The 26,214-nt window shown below is 38.8% G+C and overlaps 1 protein-coding gene across 13 annotated transcripts in view; it reads right to left on the minus strand.

The window, feature by feature from the left end:
- Positions 1–3,960, minus strand: part of ADGRL3 (adhesion G protein-coupled receptor L3) — a 726,682-nt gene extending 722,722 nt beyond the window's left edge. For all 13 annotated transcript variants that reach the window (XM_012724122.1, XM_012724111.1, XM_012724117.1 and 10 more), the window contains exon 1: positions 2,817–3,960. The gene's annotated coding sequence lies outside the window, so the exon portion shown is untranslated. The remainder of the gene's footprint in view (positions 1–2,816) is intronic.
- Between the last annotated feature and the right edge of the window lie 22,254 nt (positions 3,961–26,214).

The following is a 26,214-nucleotide window of genomic DNA, read 5'->3' on the forward strand; positions in this document are numbered from 1 at the left end:
GCAAGTTTATGGGAATATTCCAGTCACCAATATACACCAAATGGAGCAGGTTATTGCCTGTTTGGTGATAAAAAAAAAATGCTATGGAATAGTATTCAAGCACTCTGACACATTCACCTTCAGCTAAAGACAGCACACTACACTGACAGACACAGTCCTAATGACATCAGGACCTGTGGAATGTATGACTGCTAGGAAACACATGCTGCTAGGAAACAAAGAACAGATCTGATCAACTCTTCTAACGTAAGGACTGGGAATCATTGTGATTAGCTCTTCTAAACTGAGAGATGTATTCTTCCATCTCTCAAAAATACTTGTAAATGTAAAAATTTTAACACATAGTCACTGGGCAAGAAACAATTACATGAAGCTACAATTTCATGAATTAAGTCACCATTAAGATGATCACCATGTATAATCTGACATGAAAATATAATTTTATCACAACAGCATCTAACCTCTTTTTAAGAAGTCAAGATCTTTTAAAAAGAAATCTATAAATGATAGTACCTAGGAAGTATCCTTTTACATTCAAAATTCAACATAGCCATTTTCAGAAAACTGCAAAGCAGTCAGAGCTTATCTTTAACTAACGGGCTTTATATAGTTTAATTTTGAAACTAAAAAACATTTTCCATTTTTAACTTTTTGAAACTGTATAACAGTGCATTTTCCCCTTTCTTTAATTGCTGCATGAGCCAGAGCAGAAAGCTTTTTCAACACAAATATCCTTTTAGCTCCTATACAAACTATCTGAAATTTTTTTTTCTGTGACACTGGAAAAGAATTGACAAATCTATGTGCAATTCTCATATGGACAAACTGGGCAACAAAGCTCCAGATCATTTAGTGCCCCATACACACTGGAAGAATGTGTGTGTGTGCGTGTGTGTGTGTGCCAGGAAATTAGCTAACCTCTTTAATCTCACAGGGAAATAACATCCTACAAATGAGAAATTACTAAAGAATTGCTTCTTTTTAGATTCTGTAATGGCATTATTTTAACTAGTGTTGATAATCCACATGCCACTAAAATTAGCAGACAGCCTATTTACTTCAGAGAAAAACACAGAAGGCAATTTTCTTCTTCCTTTCAGACTCTATGCTCTCCTCAGTTCCCCCACAGCTGGCAGAAAGGATGTAAAATCTGAGGTGCAAGAAGGCTTACACTTCCTAATGAGTAAGTCACCCAGAAAAGTAAACACAACCGACACTATAGAAGGCTCCTTACATCGTTGTTTACAAGGTGCTCTGCAGGCAGGGATCACAGGAAAGCTCCGGGAGAAGACACCCAGAGGTGGTTCTCATTGCCTTGAGTTCACCCAATTGCTATGTTATCTCTGACCATAAATAAGGCAGTGCACGTTACCATCGGCGCGAGGGAAGTGACCAAAAAATTTCCAGGGACTGAGTTTACGCTGGCTTAACTCGGTTATTTCAATCTAGCAAAGAGATGACTGCTCTATCTCTTGGCCCTAATCAGAGTCAATCTGGGGTACGTTGAGCGCCGCACCATACTCTCTCGCTCTGCACGCATCTCGCACAGCAGCTGCACACTGGGGGAGAGGGGACACGCTGAGGTTTCCCTGCGGCCCCTATGGGGCCCCCACGGTCTCGTCAAACCAGATTTTCCAGTTACACGGATCCCATGGGATTTCGATGAGCAAGCTCATCTCAAGTAGCATCAGCCCTACCATCCCGGCAAATTATCTCCCCTGGCCATCCCCGTGCGCACCAGCGCGCACACACAGACACACACACTCTGACCCCGTCGCCAACTAACCCTGGCAGCAGAGGTCGCCCCCCGCCCCGCCCCTTAACACACACACAAACAAACACACCTATACAGCTTAAGGGGTGGGAGAGTGAGGCGTGCTCAGCCTCGGGGCTCGGACAGGGGACCCAAGGCAGGAGTGCCGCAGCAGTGACTCTCAGCTGCAGCCTGAAACCTTCCCTTATCCAGTGATCGCTCGGGGGCGTCAGCCTTTCTACCTGTAACCTAGCTGACCACCGACGCCAGTATTTTGCCTACCCCGCCCCGGCGCTGGGGCCGCCCGGATTCGTGCAAAGCAGCCTCCCGCCCCGCGCCCACTCCCAACACCGTGTCGCCCCGGGCCACCCACGAAAAGTGGCAGCTTTCTCCAGCCAACACCACCTAACAAAGCCTGGGCAAGCAGACCTAAACCGAACTGCCGAGAAGGGTGCCGAGAGGCAACGTGGTTCGGTGACTCAGGGGCGCGACCTGGGCAAATGCGGCCACCGTGGATACCTCAGGCAGACGTCGAGGGAGGATCACGGCCGGTTCCCCGCCCCGCAGTCCCCACCATCCCTGAGTCCCGCTCCTCACCCAGTCCCAGTCTGTTCTCCAGCCGCTCCCGCCTCCAGCGGCACCCGCTCTGGCTGGTAGGAGAGAAGGCGCCCCCTGGTTTGCTTTCAACCCCTACCAGGGATTGACACCGAGGTGAGAGGAGGGAAAATTCCCGGGTGGACACAGTTCTTATTCCCCAGCGTGTGCGACTGCGAATGCGCCGGGTCGTTTCTCCACTTCATCCCACTCCGCCACCCATTCGCCCAATAACTGGACAATCCTCGAACCCGTGCCAAACCCCAGCGCCCACCAGCCAGGAGGCTCCCTTCCCGCCTCGCATCACGATCGGATGAGTGTGTGTGCGGGCGCGTGTGAGGGCGAGTGTGTGAGTGGGAAGATGAGTGTGCGTGAATCCCGCACCCCCTCGGTCGCCCGCCCCGCGGACGCCGCCGCTCGCGCCGGGTCCCGACCATCACTATTAGGGAGAGTGAGAAGAATAAATTACCTTTCGTGACCGCCGGTCCCTGAGATCGTCCCATCAGTTGCTCAACAACCTGCAGCCGGGTGCAGCTTCCACAATCCAGCCATGGAGCCCGGGGCAAAAGACCTACCGGCCCCAGCGAAGACACCCCCACCACTCGCGGCAACGAAGATGATAACCAAAGCGCAGAGAAGGCAGCAGGAGGGTGGAGACCCCAGCCGAGGAAACAAAAACAAAAAGTCTCTCCGTTCGCCCTTCCTTCTGCTACACAGCCATGGAGACAGGAGAAGGGGGGGAAAGAATCAAATGTGTGTCTTCCTCTCGGTTTCTCGCTTCACACACACCAAGGGGCCAACGACTGAGCGACGAGAAAAAGGGGTTCAAATGTCTCTCCCAGTCCACAGTTGCACAACTTCGGAGTCAGGTTCTGTCTCCCACAGCAGCGGAGGGACCCCAGCGGCAGCTATTAACATGCGGCAGTCATAACTGGGGCTGCTTCTCCTGCTGCTGCTGCTGCCGCTGCCGCTTAAGAAAAGACGCTGCTGGAGAGACCAAAAATCTTCCACCATCCCCCCAGCCGATCTTTATATCCAGTTCTCCCACCCCACCCCCTTCTCTTTCTTTTTCTTCTTCTTCCTCGTCCTCCTCTTTCCGCCTAGGAGCGGGAGCGACGGAATAGGTAGGGGGAGCCGCGAGAGCCAGGGGTGGCAGCTTCTCTGCCAAGCCCTCCTCCTTTTCCTCCTCCTCCTGAGGTTCTCGCCCAGCCGAGGGTCTCCTCTCGCGCCCGCAGCCGACGCCGAGAGCTGGAGCGAGGGCCACGCAAACTCCTTTCCGGGTGCACAGCAGGGGCGAGCGGACCAAGCGGGCGCGGGGCCGCCAAGGGTTGCGTCCCCGGGGCCGCGGAGCCCGGAGCCCGGGGAGTAGCTGATTAGCTCGCCGGCCAGGCCGGGCAGCTGCGGGCATGTGGGAGCTTCATCGCGCGGCCCCGGGCTCCACGCCGCCGCCGACGCCGCCTCTTCAGTTCTTTCTCTTCTTCGACTCCCCGAGAGCGAGCAAGGCTCTGGCGCTCTCCAGACACGCACGCTCACACACGCGCACACACGAGCGAGCTCCTGCCAAAACCAACCGTGCAGCCCGCGCGCGTGCACACCCGGAGGAAGAGGACAGAGGCAAAAAAAAAAAAAAAAAAAGAAGAAGAAGAAGAAGAAAGAAAGGGGAGGGGGCGAATCACTGGCGGCAGCGGCAACAGCGGCGGCAGCTGCCGGAGCTTAGGCAACGAGCAGTCCCGGAAAAGCCAGCAGCGGCAGCGGCGGCGCCCGCCCGGACCAGCGGCAGCATCTGCATCCCGGCTCCTGGGAACTGGGGAGAGCGGTGCGGGGCGAGCAAGCGACCCCGCGGAGCTCCGAGACCCTTTCCGAGCGCGGGCGCGCCGGGCTGTGCAGCCTGCGCGCGGCGGACGCAGCTGGGGCCCAAGCCAAGGCCAGAATGAGCTGCAGGCGGGCGAGCAGGGAGAGCTCTGAGAGCCGGGGAGGGGGCTCGCGCCGGGGAAAGGGGTGGCCGGCAAAACCCGGATCTGGAGTTTGCTGGGCTCCGCCGCACGGGCTCCACCTAGCAGCTCCGCAAACGCTGGAGGTGGGAACGAGAGGATGGCTACAACCAGAGGCATCCCTTTCAGGATTTGTCAAACAAAGGGTACCTCTCCTCGCGGCTTGCAGACATACTCCTTCTCTTTCCACCCTCCCTCCTTTTTCCTCTTTCCCTCCTTCCCTCCCTCCCCCTTTTACTCTCTCTCTCATTTCTCTCCTCCCACCTCCTTCCCTCCCCTCCATCCACTCCACCCAGGTGAGTAAAGGATATCACATTGAAAGTCCAGCCTGTGTCTCTTTATCCATGTGCTTTTCATTCCATATTTTCATCAGACAGGTACTGAATCCCAAAATGTTTCTTGCTTTTGATCCATATTATGTACCTTCAAACTAACCTCAACGTGCAAGTTCACTGCAGACTTTAACTACCCTTTTCTGATTATCTGACCTGGGGATTCAATGATTTTATTTTCCCAACATCAATAGCAACTTCTATAGTGGATATACAACGGTGTCAATTCCAAAGCAATGACTTCTCACAGAGGAAAAGTCTGTTCCAGTTAAGTGATGTTTAGTCAATTATTGAACCTCTTTGTCCCTTCCTTGTCAATGAGAGGGTTAAGTAGGTAATTTCTAAGGTATTTTCCTACTCTAAAATATCTTGATTTGAAATGACTAAGATAATAATCTTTATATCAGTAAATTCAAATTACAATCATGAGAGAAACTAAGGTTTATTATATGCATCCAACACATTCTATCCAACTTGTACTTGAATGAAGGTATTCAGAATGTCCTCCCAGAGCACATAGGGAAGTAACAGCTACCCCAGCACATCTGAAGAAACTAAAATCCCATTAAAATTAACAATATCCCCAATTAAAGCGACTATCAAAATATCAGGCATTCTTCAAAGCTCATTTCCAGTGCCAAGTATTCCAAGAAGCCTTTCTCACCATCCCCACTCAAAACAATCACCCCTTCCACAATACTTCTAGCACCTTGATGGTATCTCAAAATAATAACCATTTCACAATAGTTTTTCTTGTTCTTTTAAATGAGTTAGTTGCTCTTCCATATGCTTTTTTAGATTATCAGCTCTTCTTTGAATGCACATTCCAAATGTTAGACATCTCTGGAAGGTAAGATTGCTCTGTATCCACAGTATTGTGCACATGGTAATTTTTTTTTTTTAATGGGAATGGGAGTAGTAATTATAATGCTGAGTTCTGATAAACTGGCTGTTCAGAAGCTCAACTTAGGCTACTGAATTTGCCTAAAGTAGGACATCCATGGACTCCCTTGGGTTCTTAAAAGCGATCTCTGGAGTCACTTGTTATTTAAATAATTTGGAAAGGGTAGACTTTAGTTAAATGTGGCAAGTGGCTCTTATTTGTAAAGGAGGCAAAATGAAACTACTTCATTGATCTCCCAAATGGATACATGTAGAAAAGTAATAAAATAATGGAATGTAGACTGAGTGGTGCTATGTAGATAATGTTAGTTATAGCTGTAAAAATATCAAAAAAAGTACTTACAGTCCAATTTTTAAAATCAACCTTGTCACAGTGACAGGCCTGCGGAAGAAAGGAAATGAATGAAATTTCAAAATGGAAGTATTTATGAAAATAGAAACGCATTAGTTGAAAACTAAACATATAAACATAAATAAATAATTGAAAGTGTTCACTAAAGATTTGACTATAAGTAAGCAAAACTACCAAGAGAATTGTGATAGAGAAGGAACCAAAAAGGGAGGAAGAGTGAAAATAAAGTTAAAGAAAAACAGGGAATGGAAGAAAATAGATTGTTTATACAATGTAATCAAATGTGAAGCCAGTAATTTTTACAGCAGCTACCTATATTTTAGCCTCAAACTTCGTGCTTTCAAATCATTTTTAATCTGATGGGCAGTCTTCTATATTTGATTTAAGATATAAAGCATCCCATTTGATTGCCAAGAATTCTATGACTCTTGCCAATATTATTCTAAGGCGAGGCTTCCACAAAAATAAAATCAATGTTGTGACCTCTTTGCTACACAACTATATTAACACCTTCTTCTCAGACATGATAGCATCACAGATGATATTTGAGCAAAGATACAGGGAACACTGAGTGCTAGAATAGTCTTTCTTTCTTTTTTTTTTTTTTAAGTGGTAATTTTGGCTTTAATTCCATTAACATTGAAAAAAGAAATCTCTACTGAAGGACAAGACTCTCCCCCAAATTTAAAAGACTGAATATCCAATCAAGATAACCAAAGTTAAAATATTTTAAAAGCTACTGAAATTTCCTGAACAAAAGACTCCTCAAATTTAAAAATAAAACACTAAGATCTCCAACAGCATGTTACTTAGGAAAAGAACATGGACAACCTATTCATACTATAAGTAAAAATGACCTATAATTATACAGAAATATGGTCTGTATATACAAATACAATACATTAAAATTTATATAAAAGCCAACATATATTATACATGAAGATAGCAGAAAATCCTAGCAATCTACTACTAAATGCTAACAAAATTATTTTGAAAAAGGTATACCCCTATGCTAGTGATATACAGTCACAAAATTTTTCTGGAAAGAAAGTTGACAATTTCATTAAAGTGTCATTGAGCCTACATTTCTATTTACAGATACTGCTTTTACAGTAAAAAAAAAAAAGCGGTAAACAATATGGATAAGGGTTTGTACAGTGATGGACATCTCAGTTGTTTTTGTTAAGTATGGGAAAAAGTATATAAGATATGCATATATCAGATGAATCTTTTTTTCCATACTCATTAAAAGCCTTCTCCTGATAACTAGTAATTATTCTGTTAAAGTGGGAAAGGTGATTAAAGCAAAAAAATAACTTTTAAAGTGTGCCACAGTAGTTAGGATTCTTTTGGCTGCAAGCTACAGAAACAAAATAATGGAGACCTAAACAAGATAGAAGTTTAGTTTTGTTATTTGTCTTGTTTTCTTTGTTTCATGAAACTTTAGAGGTTGTTGATCCAGGACGGTTAGAGCCTTCCAGAGCACTCCAAAGTGTAATTGAAACCTTCATCTTTTGCTAGAGATCTATGGCCTTTATTCCTAATTCCACCTCTAGCAATCATGTCTACACTGCAGGCACAAAAGAAAATGAGGAAGAGAAAGGTGTCCTCACAAACTAGAGCATTTTCCTAGAGATGCATATGCCATTTCCCTTTTCCTTTCATCTTTTGAAGTGGCGCCATGGTAACATTTAGCTGCAAGACTAATAGGAATGTGGATTATTCCAGATAGTCATGTGTCCAATTGAAAAATAAGGATTCTTTTATGATTTATCATATGACCTAACATTGTGTGCTGCCTGGGGTTAAGATTTGCATCTATTAGGTTTTTCAGGAAGCAAATGAATGGTTAATGCATATACTAGACAATGCCTTCTTCATATGACAGGACCTACTTCATATGAACTTTTACATATAAACTTTCACATGATATAAACTTTCACAAGATACTGAACTTCTGATATTTTGCCATGATGAAAGATGCTTTCAAGGCCTCAGTTAAGTATAAGTAAGCAATTACTATCTTAAATGAAAATGGGTCTAAATACACAATATAAATTGTGTTAAATAATATCTGCAAAGCAGGTATGAAAACATAGTACTCAGATTCCTTGTATGCCATAGTATTGTCAGAATTTTAAGTGGTCTTGGGTTCAGTAGAATATTGACTCAAGAAGAGATTGTATATACTGTCAAAATATACTTGATTCTCCCATGAACTATATTAATCCTCAATACCCAGTGATGTTCTCTGTACCTTAGAAATCTACATATAAGAACCATTTCAAAAGATTGTAAAATCTTACTGAGATTATAGTGTTTAGCTAATTTGATATCTTTATTATGAATAATTTTTCAGTGCAAAAGAGGATCAGTATATTCTATATTACTAGCCACTTGGAAGTTCTCTCTAGCTCTATATAAGGCTGATCTAGATTTAATTTAAAAAGCAGTTTCTCCTAATTCAGTCAATTTTCTACATCCTGAAATTTTCCTTCTCAGTGGAAGAATCTTTATTAAAGTCTTAATTATAACTTCTACAATGTTTGCTTTCATGCCACATGTATACCAGTTCTGAACTGAGGCCTGTGAAGGAACAACAAAGCCTCTTTATTTTTCCTTCTGTAACTTTCATAGGTATCTTAAATCCCACAATTAGATTACCTTTTATAACACCAAATCAAGTTCAATACTGAATGTTCACAATTACTTTCTACAGATATGATAGAACACTGGCTTTTGTGGAAGTACTCAAACTCATATAAATACAGTTGCCTTAAAAATATCACATCAGAAATCTCCCTGGTTGCATAACGTGTTAAAGCATTTCATTATGAAACTCTCCGAAACCACTACAGCATAAGTTAGACCCCTGGCAAGGGAGCTGACCCACATGGCATAGCAGACCTCTGCTGACCTACCTGCTGTTCCCCTCAGCAGTGTACTTCATCTATCTGCCTGTTCTGCTTCCCACTGTATCTCTGGTGAATCCTCTCACCCTCCGCATCTCTGGCCTGTACCCCAGTTCTGTAAGCATAAACAAATAAACCTTTAAAAAAAAATCACATCACAGTGTCCCTATTCTAGACCCTGGAAAATAAGAAAATTTTAAAAATAAAATGACCACTGTCTTGTTACTGTCTCTCTTATAAAGCAAATATAGTTGTACTTTACTAAAGAAGCTACTATAATCAGCCAATGGTAGTCAAGAAATACTGTCATAACCAGGAAAGGAAGGAAATATAGACATTTCTCTTCTAGATTCTGATCCTTTAAAACTATACTAGACACAAATAGAAGATACCTGACTTAGTTTCTCTAAGAATGGTTCGCACAAATATTTAAGGTGATATGCACATAAAAAGGCTTCGTTGGGTCCTCCATGGTGGTGCAGCCGGTTAAAGCACTGCACTAAGAAACTTAAGCCACTTCAGATCCTGCCTGCCCGGAGGGGATCCACATGGGCCTCAGACCTCTCCTGACCCACCCACTGCTCCCCTCAGCAGAGTACTTCGATGATCTGCCTGTTCTGCTACCAGTTCTGTCCCTAGTGAATCCTCTCACCTTCCACATCTCTGGCCTATACCCCAGTTCTTATGAATAAATAAATAAATCTTTAAAAAAAAATGGCTTCGATCATATTATTTGACCCTGCCCAAGTTAATGTTGATTGATTTGTACCAGCACAACTGACCCAAAGTATGCCAATCAAAATCATTCCCCAGGATTTTTCAAACTTGACTTTGCAAAAGGCCCAAATATATCCATTTTGATGGAGGAGACTTAAGAGCTATTCATGGTCCACTTTTTTTACAATACAGTGCCATCTAACCCTGACTTAATACAATATTTTCCTGAAGAATGCAACCATATACATTAAATAAAACTAGTCATACTCAGAAATACCTTTATCTTTTATATCACAAATAAGACATACAATGAAGGAGGCAATATTTCCATATGTTGTTATAGTGCCAACATCCAATCTATATTATAGTGGTATCTAGACAATTAGGTTCTTCTTCAGATTTCCGGCTGGATTTCCCTGAAAGCTGAGCTCATGGAAAGTTTACTGTATTACTCTTCTGAGAATGTTGGCTACAATTTCTCCTCAATACTACCAGTTAGATGATTTTTCTAATATCTGGAATATACTTCAATCTGCACCTCAATTCTGTCTTCATAAAAGCAAATAATGAGTGGTAGGAAAAATACTTGAAAATACAATGCTCAAGTAGATATTTAGTAAATGTTTGGTAAATGAATAATTCCAGGTGTTACATAATATATATCATAAGATATATACATTATACATATTAAACTATGTTTGATTAACATTAGTATATCTATCAAGCATTAAGGTCATATAGTAATAGGAGCTACACAACTAAGAACTATCAAACTCCAAACAGTCACCTTGACTAAGGGAGATAATAACATGCTCAAAATATATTGAATGCTTTAGAAATTATTTCAGACGCATAATATACTTTGGAATCACCTTTAGATATTAGATCTTCAGATAAAAACACCTCTTCTTTTAAAATATATTTTTTGTGGCTAATGGTTTAGAATTGATAGGAAAATAAAGTTCATTGTAATTTCAGAATGGAATAGAAATTAGAAATAATCTAACTGTTAGCAATCTAAGATAAAATGTATTTTTATTGTAAATAAATAATGGCTATTTTATTTTCTTTGATTAAATTAGAATACAATTCCTTTAGAATAATGAGTATCACTTTCAATGTGCTAGACTAATCCTCAAAAAAAGCAATATTTTATTTATTCCAAATTTATTAATAATGATACTAAGATTCCTAAGACTAAACAGTCAGTAGAGTATATAATGTACACATGTTTATTTTACTAACCCTTTGCCTACATTTGTGGAGACTCTAAAAGTAAGTGTTTACAACAACATCAAACCCCTGATCCTTACAATTCATTGGCTCAGAAAGGGAAGGACCTAATTTCCTTTACTAGAAAGCTAATCAAGACTTTTTAAACAGGGAAATTGGAATTGGGGTTCCAAAACTAATTCTTGGTTAGACCATTAAGTAAGCTATTAAGCCCTGGTATATGGTACTCTTTTCTTTGCCATCCTAACTGAAGAATTAGAGGAGTCTGCTCCTGACAGAAGACATGAACTATTCTATCATCATTTGAATTTGCTTTTGTCACCCCAAAAAAGTAAAGAAAGTGTTAGTCTATAGAAATAAACACATCTACAAAGAGGAGCAAAAATGAAAAGGAGAAAGTGATTATGGATGACTTCCTGGACCTTGATTCTACTTCTATCATGAGATTCAGCAACATCTCTGTACTTACTTTCTGAAAAATAGTCCTTGTAGTGTTATAGTACATTCTAATTTTTTATGAAGCCAGCACAAATTTGTAGTAGTCGTCAGTGGACTTTGGTCATTTATGTTTCCCCACTTATAGAAATAGCATGCCTCATTCCTTTTTGTGTTGGGAATAATATGTGCATTGTGTTACCCAGCCAACAAAGGAAAGGCAAATGATCCAGGTCAAATCAAATATTGTAACCAACTCAACCCCAGTGATTTGTTTATAGATGGCTAGTGACTTAAGCCAATCTATTCACTATTCAGAATTCTTTCCTGAGATTTAAAATATATATATAAACACTGCAAAGAAAATCTCCCTTTTTCTCTAGCAAGTTTCAAGTTGTACACTTGCATTTCCTTATTGTTGGTTCCAACAATCAGAAAAAAAAATAAAAGGAACAAGAATATTTTCCTAATTTATTGCATAAAATGGCAAAAAGATTGAGTGCATATTTACCAAGAGTGTTATAGTCTTACCTTTAGTTTTTCACTATTAGACTTAAAGAAGAAATGATATTTAGTTATATGAAGTGTCATGAAATAATGTCCCAACTCTAATCTGTATGTCACATACTACAGTATGCATACTGTTTTCCTATTACTCTAGTGGTTAAGGTAAGTGTGGATCAGGACATCAACTTGTATGGGGTATGTGGTATCTTTGTTTTCACACATTCTATAATCTAGGATAATAGAAATTCCTCAACATTTTAATACTTGACTTTTGAGGTTGTACAGGGAAGATCAAGGGAAACAAAGGAGAGGAATAATTTCACAGTATTTTACTTATGGGCCTGCAAGATCTTTATTATTCCACTCAGATTCCATTCACAAGAACTCAGTGCTACCCTGAAGTTTAAAGAAGGGTGACCAATGTAATCTAGCATTGGATCTAGGAAGACACTGATATGAGTTTGATAAACAACTCTGCAAGTCTTGGAAAATAATGTAGAATTGTGAGGCCCAACATGCTTGTATGTATAAATGAACTAACATGTGTGACCCACATACATAAAGGGATATTTAGGCCATGTAATATAAATTTAGAGTGCTATAAAATAGCACATACACACATGTGCATGTGTACATATACATACATACATCTTTAACATGCAGAATTCTGAATGATAAACCCTCCCAGGTTTTCCATACTGTTTGAATCTCTCCTCTGGAAATGCAATATCTAGTGGGATACTGTTTGCACATTACACATCCTGTTTCCCCATAGCTTATTTCTTTAAGAATTTCTGCTCCTTCCCCTGGAATAAGATGTCTTGCTCAAGATTATGTTGCCTGCCTCCTTCATGTCTTTCCTTTATGAGGCTACAAACAACAGGTAATTTCTACCTGAAGAGGACTTTGAAAGACCACCCCTGGTTCAGTAAGGCCCCACTGGGTTGACCAGTGTCTATTCCAGTTCCACTTTTCCTTTGGCTCAATTCTAAGACCTCATGCCCTCCAGCTCCCCATGCTCTCCCTGTATTATTCCTGAGAGCATTCCTGGAAAAACATGTTTGAGATACTGTCTTAGAATATGCTTCCGAATTCACTTAACCTAAGGAAACCTCCTGGTTCTTACCCTTGCCCTTGTTATGGTTTATTCTTGATATTCAGCCAGAGAGATACTGTTAGAACAAAGTGACTGTATTAGCTTTCTAGATATGTTGTTGCAAAGTACCACACACTGGGTGGCTTGAAACAACAGAAATCTATTGTCTCACAGTTCCACCAGAAGTCAAAAATCAAGATGTCACAGCAGGATTATGCTTCCTCAGAGTCTCTGGATAGAATCTTTCCTCACCTCTTCCTACTTTGTATTGATGTCCTTAAGTCCTGGAATTCCTTGGTTTTCAGCTGCATCACTCCAATTTCAGCCGCTGTCATCACATAGAATTCCCCCTATGTGTCTCTATTTTCATAGGGTATTTTCCCTTTCTTACAAAGACACTGGTCATATTGAATTAGGGCTCAACCTAATCTCATAGTAACTCAATTATATCTACAGAGACCCTATTTTTAAGTAAGGGTCATATTCATAGGTACCTGGGTTCAAAATGCCAACCTAACCTTAAGGGATACACAATTTAATTCACAATAGCCACTTGGCCCCACATCCTCCAATGCTCCCCATATTACTCCATGTAGAGCTGCAAAGACCTTCAAAGCACAATACAGTCTGACCCCTGATACCTCAGTGACCTGATCTTCAGCTACTCTCTCCAGAGACCATTTGGCTCCAGCTATAATAGCCTCTTTTGTTAGTTCTTTGACAAGCCTGGTCACTCCATCTCAGGGCTTTGTATCTGCTTATCTTTGCATCTCTTCACCCAAAGATATGCACAGCCGTAGGCCTATCCTTCCGGTCTGCACAAATGTTGCCTCTCAGTGATGCTTTCTTTAACACTCTATTTGAAATTACAAACAACCTTACTGCACACTCTATCAAACTCCATTGTTTTTCCTTCACATAACTTCTCACCTTCTAATATACCATGTAATTTACTTATCTATTGTGTTTGTTATAGATCTATAATATAACTTCCACAGTCTTAAGGCACTTTTGCCTTAACAGGCCACTTCTTTCATAAAATATTTAAAATTACATTTTATGGCCACATTGGTATGAAAACAAATATATTTGTTTTCCAGGATGATGCATTATAATATTCATATTTTCTCTCCTGTTTTGAAAAGAAATTAAAATGAAAATTATTTGGGGGTTCCTTAGAAGTATGATGGGCCACAGGTCCTGTGCCTAACAGGAAGCTGGTTTTGGTTTTAAACTCTCTCCCAATAAGACTATAAGCCTTAAGAAAATAGGGACTTTTCTCTGGTTTGCTTACTAATATTACCCCAGCAGGTAAAACCTGGCATAAAACAATGTTCAACAAATATTTACTGGAAATTTAAATGGTAAAAAAATAAATCATTTTTGTTTTCCACTATAATTTTCTATTACCTTAGTAAATTTGCTTTGTTTTGCCTAACCTAGAAGGTGATGTTACTTCCACTTCAGCATTCGAAATGTCAAGAATAATTCTGCGACTGACCAACTTTTGAACTAACCACAGGACTTCACCTTATATCACTCTGGGTAACAATGGGAAACAAATGATAACTGAGGTAGAATAACTACTTTCATGCAGCCACATTGTTGTACTGAAGAGATATAAGTTACAAATATTATTAGAAGTACTTTTTGGGCCTTCCTTGTGGTGCAAGGGGTTAAGTGTAGCACTAAGCTCTACCCAGCCATTGCAGTGTAAGTTCAATCCCTGGCTGAGGAAGTGACCCACATGGCCTCTCCTGTCCAGCCCTCTGCACTCTTCTATAGTGTATTGCAGTCAATCTGCCTGTTCTGCTCCCCCCTCTGTCTCTGGTGAATCCTCTCACCCACAGCACCTCTGACCTATACCTCAGTTCTTGTATGCATAAATAAATACTTCAAAAAAGAAATAGTTTATGAATTTTTAAAAAAACTTCCTTAAGCAATTATAAGAAAACTTTTGCTGGTACCTTGAGAAAAACTTGCACATTGAAATGTCTTTTAAGTATGAAAAATAAATCAGGAAAAACTTTAAAATAATTTTATAGAATGAAACAAGTGTGGTTGCCATATTACAGAGATTTGTTTTAATGAAAATAAAAAACTATGAAAACTAGTGGGTCTCAGGTGGTAGAGCAAGAAAAAGAGAATGACTAAATTTGATTTGTATTTATTAGAAAAAGGAGAGATCAGGCCTTCAATTTGATTTGGGAAAACTGAAGTTAAACTTTCAGGGGTATAAAATTTGCTTATTTTGTACTGAAGAATTCTGATGCTTATGAATTTCTTAGGCTAATATGTGACCACTGAAACATTGCTGAAAGGAAAGGAGAGACAAATATCACAACCATAGTAATGAGTACACTTAATAATTTGCAGAGCATTTAAATAAAGCTGATCAGAAAACTTCATGATAACTTCCTTATCCTTTCTAGAACTAACATGAAATTTCCCATGTGTTCTACTTAAACAGTTTCCTCTTTCTCAGAATTTGCCTACTCTAGTTGGACTGATTAAGAAGCATGAATAATTTATTTTTGTACATATGTTACCCAACATGATCGAATAGAATACTGTATAAATACCTAGGAGATCCTTTCATTTGAAAGTTTCTTTTTTACTGCCTATCATATATGTATGTATTTCACTAACCTATTTGAGCTATAAATTCCCGATCCCATCAGCAGAGCAAAAGATAAACCCATTAAACAACTCATATGAGCTTACAAGCTTACTGGGGACATTAAATACACAGTCTCATTAATAACAACAACTCAAAGAATAGGAGTTATTTATAGTTATTTATTCTGCATTATAAAAAAATTAAAAAAGGCCACAAGCTGACTAACTTGTTAAAAGTCTAATAATAACCAATAAGTTGAAGAGGTGAATTAAAAAATAGACATGGCCCTCCCTGGTGGCTCAGGGGGTTAAAGCACAGCACTAAGAAGCTAAAGCCACTTGCTTGAGTTCCATCCACGCCTGCCCGGGAGTGATCCACATGATGCTGCAGACCTCTCCTGACCTGCCCTTTGCTCCCCTCAGCAGTGCACTTCATCAATCTGCCTGTTCTGCTCCCTACTCTGTCTCTGGTGAATCTTCTCACCACCCCTGCACCTCTGCCCTGTACCCCAGTTCTGTATGCATAAATAAATAAATCTTTGAAAAAAAGGACCTAATTCCAATTGTTTTTCTCCTACATGTTCACATAAATTAGTAGAACTCTGTGAAATAATATGACATTTAGTAACAGAGCAAGATCTTTAAGCACAGTCTTGAAAAATAATGTATTTTTATAAAATATTTTACTTTATAGCCTCCACACTAAATTAAGTATTTTGAGCTACAATAATTTCTATCATAGCTCTATATGAAAATGTAAATTACTTCTTCGGAAAAATGTAGACATTTCAGTGACAGATATTGAACCATGGGAATTATATCATTTTTCATCATATATGTTCTCAGGTCCAGGTCAATTGTAAAACGTCACTCTGCCACTCTTCTTTTTTGTGCTTCTTTAAATGGTTATTTATTTCTGCCTGTCTCTGTTTTATAATTCTCATCTTCACTCGCTTTGCTGATTTTTTTGTAGCTTATTTCTATGAATTCATTATTTATCTAACGTTTCTTTGTATCTTCTGGTTCTTTGTCCTCCTGAAAGACTTTGCTACAATAATATCTGTGTGATTCAAAATGTCCCAAATGTAGACCTAGGCACTGTTTCTTCTCAGATTTCAGAGCTAGGAAATATCTCTTTCTTGATAATTTGGTTTTCTACCTTATTAGCTACTGTGAGCAATGTAGCCTATTATGTTCCCCTTTGCTATGAATGCCTGAAAGATAAGCACTGGTTCTGTGCACAATAGCAAGTTTCCCTAGCCTTCCTTGTCTGGATTGATTATTGTTCCCATCATTACTTGTCTGTTGTCATTGTTTAAGTGATGTTATGGTTTTGTCATGTGTGACCTTAATTTGTAAGATTCCTCACTTTCCTATTAAAGATAAGGAAGAAAAAGATGAGAAAGAGACTGAAAGAGAAAAGAAAGTGGGAAAATTAAACATTTCATTAATTTTCCTTCAAATATGGCTCTGCTGTGTTTTCATCAGTTTAAATTAATGATTTCTTTCTTGACCCAATGAACAAATTCTTGTTCTGTATCCAACTTAGAGTAGCTTGGACAGCTGTTCTACTCTTTTGTGCCTGATAACATATCTCATTACCTCCAGGAATGGAGCACTTCTCTATTTTTACAAAATTTATCTACAGTCTCTGTTCTTCCCACTTTGGAGCCCTAACCGCAGGAAGTCTCATTATTCTTGACCAGATGGTCCTAAATCTGAATGTAAGACCCTCTATCCATCTGCCCATTACTATGCATAAATGTGCATAGTATGTATGTACATACTTCCTGTATGTACATATGAATACACATAATCAACAGTGTGTCTTAACGGAATTAAGTAAATCCAGTAGGAGTTATTGGTATATGTTCATATTAGTGCTAACTTCTTATCTGAGCTATTACTGTTACCTGACCTATATTTTCGTTGTTTGAATTTCCTCCTAGTGTTGCATTTCCAGGTACTTTTACAACTTGGTATCTATGTCTGCTTTCAGATTTATGCCCATCTCTGCCTGTTTTAACCCACTGTAGGTATTTTATTGCAATTGAGTAATCTCATTTAGTTTTAACTTCTTTATCTTTATAAAATATTAGAAAGAAACAGTATAGTCCTTTGGTTTGAAGTTAGATGTTATATTGATAGTATCAAACTATGTATGTACAATATGATACACAACATATGCTTATATGTATATAATTATATTCTGCCTTGTACAATACAATTCATTTCGGACAAGTTAGTTGTGAAACTAACATACTCTACTTTTCTAATTAAATTATCAGGACTTCATCTGGTCTCTACTCTCTCCAGGCAGTATTTGAGCTCTATGGTAACAAGTAACAAGTATGACCAAGTTGTACTTTATGGAGTCACAATATTGTAATATAAGCAGATAGGTATATGGGTCTTGACAATATCTCAAATTCTACAACTGAACATATTTCCTAGTGGCATACTCACTCGTGGTCTGGAAGTAAGCATTTGCATGAGTTCTGGAGCACTAGTTGTTAATAGATCTTTTTCTTCCCACTTGTTGGTGGTAGTTAAGGATTGTTTTAGGAATGATCTTGAATTTGCGGGACTTCCCTGGTGGCACAGGGGTTAAAGTTCAGCACTATGAAGCTATCCACAAACATTGCAGCACAAGTTTGATCACCTGCCAGGGAGATGACCCATATGGCACAGACAGACCTCTCCTGTCTAGCCCACTGCTCCCCTCAGCAGTGTACTTTAATCAATCTGCCTGTTTTCTTCCCCATGCTGTCTCTGTTGAATCCTTTCACTCCTTTCACCTCTGGTCTGTACTCCAATTCTTATATGCATAAGTAAATAAAGATTTAAAATAAAAACATGATCTTGAATTCAAACCAAGGTATGCTAGCTATGCAAATCTTAATAAGTTGCTTAGCCTCTTTTCACTAATGTTCATATTAATTAGTACATTTATTAAATTTATAGATATACAGTGATATAAATATGTGTGCAGAGATAATGCCTAATATATATGCATTTATATATATTGCCTGACACAAAGTTATTCTTGGAGGTATAATGATTTATTAAACAATTTTCTGTTTCATAAAGATTTAAGCTGAAACGACATCAATACTGATCAAATTACAACACAGTTACATACACCATATATAGTATGTTATGGTAATGTTTTATATAATTATTGCATATTTGACAGATTCTGTAATTCAAAATATACTATCTTTGTGTATAGAAAATCATACATCATTCATGAACCAAAATGGCAAAGATTTAAAATCACAGTGTTACATATGTTGTAGGTATTTAATGTTTTATCTTAAGATGCAGAATACACATAGAGTATTTGGCAACTTCAATAAATGCAGATATGACAGAGTTACTGTGCAACCTGATTTGACATTCTGCTGATTCTTGTGGTTGACTGTGAGATGAGTATCAGAATTTCTAATATGATGTATTCTAGGTTTTAAATCATCCTCTGGCTTCTCTGTTATTCTCTGAACTTAATAAGGACATCGCCCATGTGTTTTCTTGCTCTCATAAAGGAATAGGAGATATAACCTGAATTACTAGAGGAAGGAGTCAGTAGACACTTTAGGCCCTTTTAGTCCCAGTCAAACCAGAGGGGAACTTAAAAGAGATCCAATGTTCCCCTCCATTGCTGTATCAACAGTTAACTTCTGAAAAGGGCTGACCTCTGGACTGGACTTTACAGATTGAAAAGATGTGTGTGAGTGTGTGTGCATGTGCTAGTGTGTATTAAAAACAAAGATTGAAGACTTGTCAGACTTTTTACTAGTCTTTCATCATTTATCCAAACTGATAAGTGTAGCCATAGGTAAGTATAGCCAATGTTAAAGTGAAAGCAAGCAGGATATGCTGAACAATGTATTAAAAAGTTGCAATCTGGGCCCTCCCTGGTGGCGCAGCGGGTTAAAGCACAGCACTGAAAAATCTAAAGCCGCTTCCGCATGAGTTCGATTCCCACCTGCCCCAGAGGTGACCACATGGCGCGGCAGACCTCTCCTGACCCGCCCGCTGCTCCCCTCAGCAGTGTACTTCCTTGATCTGCCTGTTCTGCTCCCCGCTCTGTCTCTGGTGAAGCCTCTCGCCACCCCCGAGCCTCTGGCCTGTACCCCAGTTCTGTATGCACAAATAAATAAATCTTTAAAAAAAAAAAAAGTTGCAATCTATAAAATGTTTAGATCAATTTTTTTTCAGTGGAAAAATAATGTGTATGAATGTAAATATATTGGATCACAATTTACTTGTCTATACAACAAGGGCAATAGTAGAGTCCTTGTGAATAGTAACTAAGCTTGTATATATTCATGTACATACAATATCGTGTTTACAAAAAACACATGACATTCAGAAATTTATGTACATACATTATATATAGTATGTATGTATATATTTATATACACACTTACATTTGCTCATGCTATTATTCTTAAATTATTAAAAACCAGAATACCTAAATAATTATAAAATAGCTTCTTGGAGTTAAATCAAATGTTAGATATATATCTATATAACCACATATATTACATATATACATCCATATATATGGATTACTACTCACCTGTTTATAAAAATTATAAAATCATGCATATACAACAACACGTATGGATCTAGAGTGTATTTTGCTTAGTGAAATAAGTCAGGTGGGTAAAGACAAACCCTCCATGATTTCATTCATAAGTACTAAATAAGCAAATAAAACAAATGAACTAAAAACCCCAAAAATATCTTTTAAACTGTAAAACCAAATTAGTGGGGAAATAAGTAGATCAATCAAGTAGAAAAGGTAAGTTGTAGTGGTGAACAAAATATAGTATATACAGATGTTGGTTTATACTTATGAACACCTGAAATTTATATAATATTGCAATGTAAAGTTACCTCAATAAAAACTAAAGTGAGATTATGGGCTACTCATCAAAAGGAGGAGATAAATAAAATCTGTCATTTTACTAATAGAGAAAATGTTAATAGTAGATGTGTAGGTTATAAGATTATAGGTGGCTTTTAACTTTGTTCCTACCTATCTATATTTTCTAAATTTTCACTTAAAAATATGGATTTTACATCTATAATGAGAATATTATTTAAAATGTTTAAAAATTTTAATGGAAATGTTAATCCACCAGTAAATACTCAATAATTTAAACTAGAGAGGGTACGGGGACAAAGAGGCAGACTTTAAATATTCTATAGCACAAAAAGCAGAACATAAAAGAGAAAAAATTCTGATTTTTCATTTTGGGGAATAGAAGTTGAGCCTGGTCAAAAGGGAAAACACTTTAAAAAAAAAAAAATCAGTCAAACCCCTTTTATAACTTCTTTTTTCAGAAGTGAAATACAGAAATTTTAAAAAAATATTTATTTATTATGCATACAGAACTGGGGCCAGGAGTGTAGGTGCAGTGAGAGGATTCACCAGAGACTGAGTGGGGAGTGGGCAGATGGATAAAGTACACTGCTGAGCAGAGGGCAGGTTAGGCAAGGTCTGCCACACCATGTGGTCACCTTTGGGGCAGGGATCCAACTCATGTTGAATGGCTTTAGCTTCTTAGTGCTGTGCTTTAACCCACTACACCACCAGGAAGGGCCCACAATACCACTTTTTAAGAGAATGATATCTTTGCTGATTACAAGTCAAATATGCTAGTAATTATAGTACTGCATTACAATAACTACAATAACTGTAAAATATAGAGGCCTAAAATAATACATATATATATAATTTGATAATATCTGTAGATCAGGGATCCAGGTTCAGCCTACCTGAGTCCTCTGTTTCAGGATATTTCACAGGAGTGCATGTAATGTTACTAGTAGAAACAAAGGTTATCTCCAGGTCTCACTGGTGTAGGATCTGCCTTTGAGCTATTCATGTGACTGTTGGCAGCACGCAGGTCCTTAAGGGAGGTCTCAATTCCTTGCTATTTGTGTCTGTCCACAGGGAAACTTGCAGTCTGGTGACTTCCTCCCTTTATGGTGAAGAATAGGGTCAGAGGATGAGGGAAGGAAGGAAGGAGAGAGAATAATGAAAATTAAAGTCTTTGGTAACCTCATCTCAGAAATGATGTCCTATCACAGCTGCAGTATTCTATTCATTAAGAGAGTCACTTACAAAGACTCTCATTCAGAGGGGATTACATAAAGTTGTGAATATCAGGTGGTGGTCTCACCTGGGGCATTTAGAAACTGCTTACTGCAGATAGTCCTAAAGTTGAAAAATATATTTTCTCTGAAATACTCAACTAGTTGAATAAATTTGTTTTAATTAATAGTACCAGTATTACTTAAAAAAATATATTTATTTTATTTATTTATACAGAACTGGGGTACAGGCCAGAGATGCAGAGGGTGAGAGGATTCACCAGAGACAGAGTGGGGAGCAGAACAGGCAGATCCAGGAGGTAGACTGCTGAGGGGAGCAGCGGGCAGGTCAGGAGAGGTCTGTGGTGCCATATGGGTCACCTCTGCAGCAGGCAGGGATCGAACTCTTAGTGCTGTGCTTTAAACCACTGCACCTCCAGGGAGGGCCCACCAGTATTATTTTTAATGGTTGGAATGCAAAAAAACTTTACCATGCCAATTTTCATTGAAAATATTCTTTCTCAATTTTAGTATTTTGCATGAAGTAGTTATCAATATTTTTAAATGAGCATTTCCTATACTATTATACTTTCATAAAAGTTGTGTACTAGCATAAGTTTACTTAAGACTTATAGAGAATTATCATCTCTATAACTAGGTGACTTATTGTTAGGACATTGGTAACAAAGGGCAGTGTTATAAAATTTTATGAGCTGATATCATTTGTTGGTTTTTAGAAATGTATCTTTTAAAATGCACTACTTGCTGTATGTATGTGGCTTTTTTTCTTAATTAAGTTATCATTTTTTAGGTGACAGAAGTTTTGTGCTGCTTTAGAAATGCAAATAATATGACTTTTTTTTTTAAAGATTTATTTATTCATACAGAACTGGGGTACAGGCCAGAGATGCGGAGGGTGAGAGGATTCACCAGAGACACAGCGGGGAGCAGAACAGGTAAATCGAAGAAGTACACTGCTGAGGGGAACAGCTGGCAGGTCAGGAGAGGTCTGCCATGCCATGTGGATCTCCTCCAGGGCAGGCCTGAATCGAACTCATGCGAAGTGGCTTAAGCTTCTCAGTGGTGTGCTCTAACCCGCTGCACCACCAGGGAGGGCCCAAAATGCAACTAATATGACTTTTAACCAATTTTAATCAATGAACTGTGAGCAATGTTCATAAATAGGTCCGTCAGTGTTACAGAAAATAAAAATATATAAAAATGCTGACATAAAATTTTAAGATGTAAATATTTTCTTTAATAACATCTCTATTTATTTGTACAATAAAAATGAAAGTTAAATTATATATATATATATATTTACATTACTAAAGATGACATGTTTATTCTTCTACTTATTCAACTGTATTTGAACATATGGACATATATTTATTTTTCTACTTATTCAACTATATTGTCTTTACTTCATCTTATTCAGATATTTTATTATCATAATCCAATTCTTGTATTTTACATAAACACAGGCCTAAATGTCTATATAATCCACAAGACAATGAGGGAACAAAAAAGATGTTACAACTAGTTTGCAGGAAGATCCACAGCAAATCCCTATATCAGCTCATCATAAATGTCCAACATCAACTGGCTAAATAGATTCAAATCTGGCAAAAATGGTCAATACCTGCAGAAAAATAATTTATTTCATGTCACTGAATACAGATAATTTGCACTCCATAGTTAAGAATCGTTCACATTATTTTGATTTTCTATAAACAAAGGAAAAGGACAAACTCCAAGGAGTCAGATAACTAGCACCCAATAGTCTTTTTGTACCTTTCAAACAAGGTTCTTTCACAAGATTAGTAAAATAGGGCCCTCCCTGGTGGCCCAGTGGGTTGGAGCTCTGCACTGCAAAGCTAAGCCAAGCCCTGGTCACTTCAGTGCAAGGAATTGGATCCCTGTCCCAGAGGTGATCCACATGGTGCAGCACACTTCTCCTCCCTCGTCTGTTGCTCCCCTCAGCAGTGTACTTCCTTGATCTGCCTGTTGTGCACCTGACTCTGTCTCTGGTGAATACTCTCACCACCCCTGCACTTTCTGGCCTGTACCCCAGAACTGTATGCATAAATAAATAAATAAATCTTAAAAAAAAATAGTGAAAGTCTCTCCTTGTCTTGTTATTCCAATAATGATACAGAAAAATTTTATTACGTATAAAATTAGATTGGTCCTGATGTAGTTTCTGGAGCATGGGGTCCTTGGGTTCACTCTGGGAAAGGTTTCACCAGATATTCCCATTCAATGGAACATGGAGAGTTTGTCCATGAGACAGATTCTCCAGAGTTACAATTAAAGAGAAGTTTATTAGGAAAAGGGACAGGAAAGAGAAGGACACTTACATGGACAGAAGCAGGCAGAAAGAGCTGCCCCAAAAGGGACAGGCTTGCTGAGACAGGCTTATATATTTGGAGACCTGCACCTTGAGGAGACATGCCTCTGCTGAGGAATGTTAGTGAAGAGAAGCCACAGCAAGTCCAGATCACCATCAGGCAGAAGAGCTGCTGCCCTGCAGAGGGAGAGAGTGGGTTAAAGAAGCACCTGCAAAGGCACAGGTGGGCACAACTGTGGCCAGGGCCAGTACAAAGACTGTACTGATATAGCCTTTCACTCTTTGGGAGGGGCTCATTCCTTTGTGGAGTGGCCTGTTTGCTGCTGATTTTGGATAACTATGTGGAATCATAAGAGGCTCAGAGATTTCACAATAGGCCAATGGGTCCAATCTCTAGATCTTTACCGTTAGGTCTGTGTTTCAGACACTCCCTACAGCAGTCTGATGCAGCAGTCTGATACCTGTTTAGTTTTATGCCTTGTGATGAGGCAGCAGGGGTCTTGACTTCTATGGCTGGGTTAATGGTCATGTTAATCCCTGCTGCCCCCATTTCCTTGTGTGAGTCAGGTTTCAACCTTGTGATATCTCCTTTTAAGTTTTCTATCTTTTCCTCTATCAGTGTCACTAAATTTAGTCTGATTATTTACATAGATGTAGTAGAGTATTAATTTAGCAAAGAGGTCTTAAACATTTTATAAATCCAGAGCCACCTAATATTTAACAATTCCAAATACCATGTCATAACTTCTGTCTGGAAATTTTCATAAGTAATCTGCTTGGCTTATAAAAAGATTTTACTATTTACTATCCCCAGGTGAAGAAATGAAGCTCCAGGTACTCTTTACCTGCAATAGCTGTAAATCTGGGTGATTTGCTAAGTGCTTCAAATTTTGTAAATTCTTGGCCTACTAGGAAGTAGACATGTATCAGCTGGTCACCCTAGAGTATTTTTATAGATATTGTTTCATAATAAAGCTAGCTTTTGTTTTTCCCAGCAGCTTGTTATATCTGATGAAATGAGGAATAAGCATCATTCTCAACTATGAAACATGAGACAAGGCCATACTGCACAATTAGTTTGTTCTAATATATCTTGACAAAACAGAAGATGTTCTTATCAGAACTTTGCAATAATTGTATGCCTATAAAAAGTATAGTCATAATAGTAATTAGTGAGAATTAGGCATTGTTTAAAATATACCATTTCAATTAACCAGAGCAGATTTTACTCAGGTAGATTAAGAAAAGGGCTTCCTTATATATTCAGTCATTAATGGTCTAAGAAGACTCCTCTCCCCCCAAAAAAAATAAATTAAAATTTTCCTTAAAGCTTCAGTCTTAGTGTAATTAACTCCCATTTTGTTGGAAATTAGACTAGCATCTTCATGAAGAAGCCAACTGCTTCTTCATTAAAAAAGAGTTCTGGAAATACGTCACTCATATAAGAAAATAGTCTAACAATGGTAGTTCACAGGTATAAACCTAACATTCTACTCTGTGAGTTGTCAATAGAGTGGTGTGACTACTTCTGTCCTTTCCCAGTAGTAGTTTTTGGTCTTTGTTGGAGGAGACAACAAAGTGGTATCTCATTGTTTTGATTTGCATTTCCTTAATTACAAGTGATGGTGAGTGTCTTTTCATTTATGAGCCACTAGTTTAAAAGATGCTGGACTCAAAGAAGACCATGGGCTATGAACAGGTTAAGTAATAACCAAAATTATGATGGATGACACTATATTGTTATTCACTAATATTAGATAAAGCAGTACAAGACTCTAAAAAATACCATCAACCCCTGTTTTTAAACTTTGTATTAGGACAATTTGCTTTTACAAAAGACTTTCTTCAGTATCTATTTTTGTTAACTGAAAAAAATCTGAGGAGGATTTTTCACGTTTATGACAAAAGGTGAAAACAGCATTCAGTGTTTTGCATTAAGTCATTATAGAAATAGTGTGTAAATACATCCATCCAGACAACCCCCTTCCCCCTGAAACAGTAGGGAGAGTACACAGCCAAGTTCATTCCCCTGGAACTATTTTACATAGCTATGTATTTAGCTTATTCCTGCATTTACCTGGTATTTTTTTTTTTAAGATTTATTTATTTATTCATACAGAACTGGGGTATAAGCCAGAGATGTGGAGGGTGAGAGGATTCACTAGAGACAGAGCAGGGAGCAGAACAGGCAGATCTACGAAGTACACTGCTGAGGGGAGCAGCGGTCGGGCCAGGAGAGGTCTGCCACACCATGTGGTCACCTCCGGGGCAGGCAGGGATCGAACTCACACAGAAGTGGTTTTAGCTTCTCA

Source organism: Condylura cristata, unplaced genomic scaffold (assembly GCF_000260355.1).
Source record: "Condylura cristata isolate star-nosed mole 26May11 unplaced genomic scaffold, ConCri1.0 scaffold00012, whole genome shotgun sequence".
Taxonomy (NCBI): Eukaryota; Metazoa; Chordata; class Mammalia; order Eulipotyphla; family Talpidae; genus Condylura; species Condylura cristata.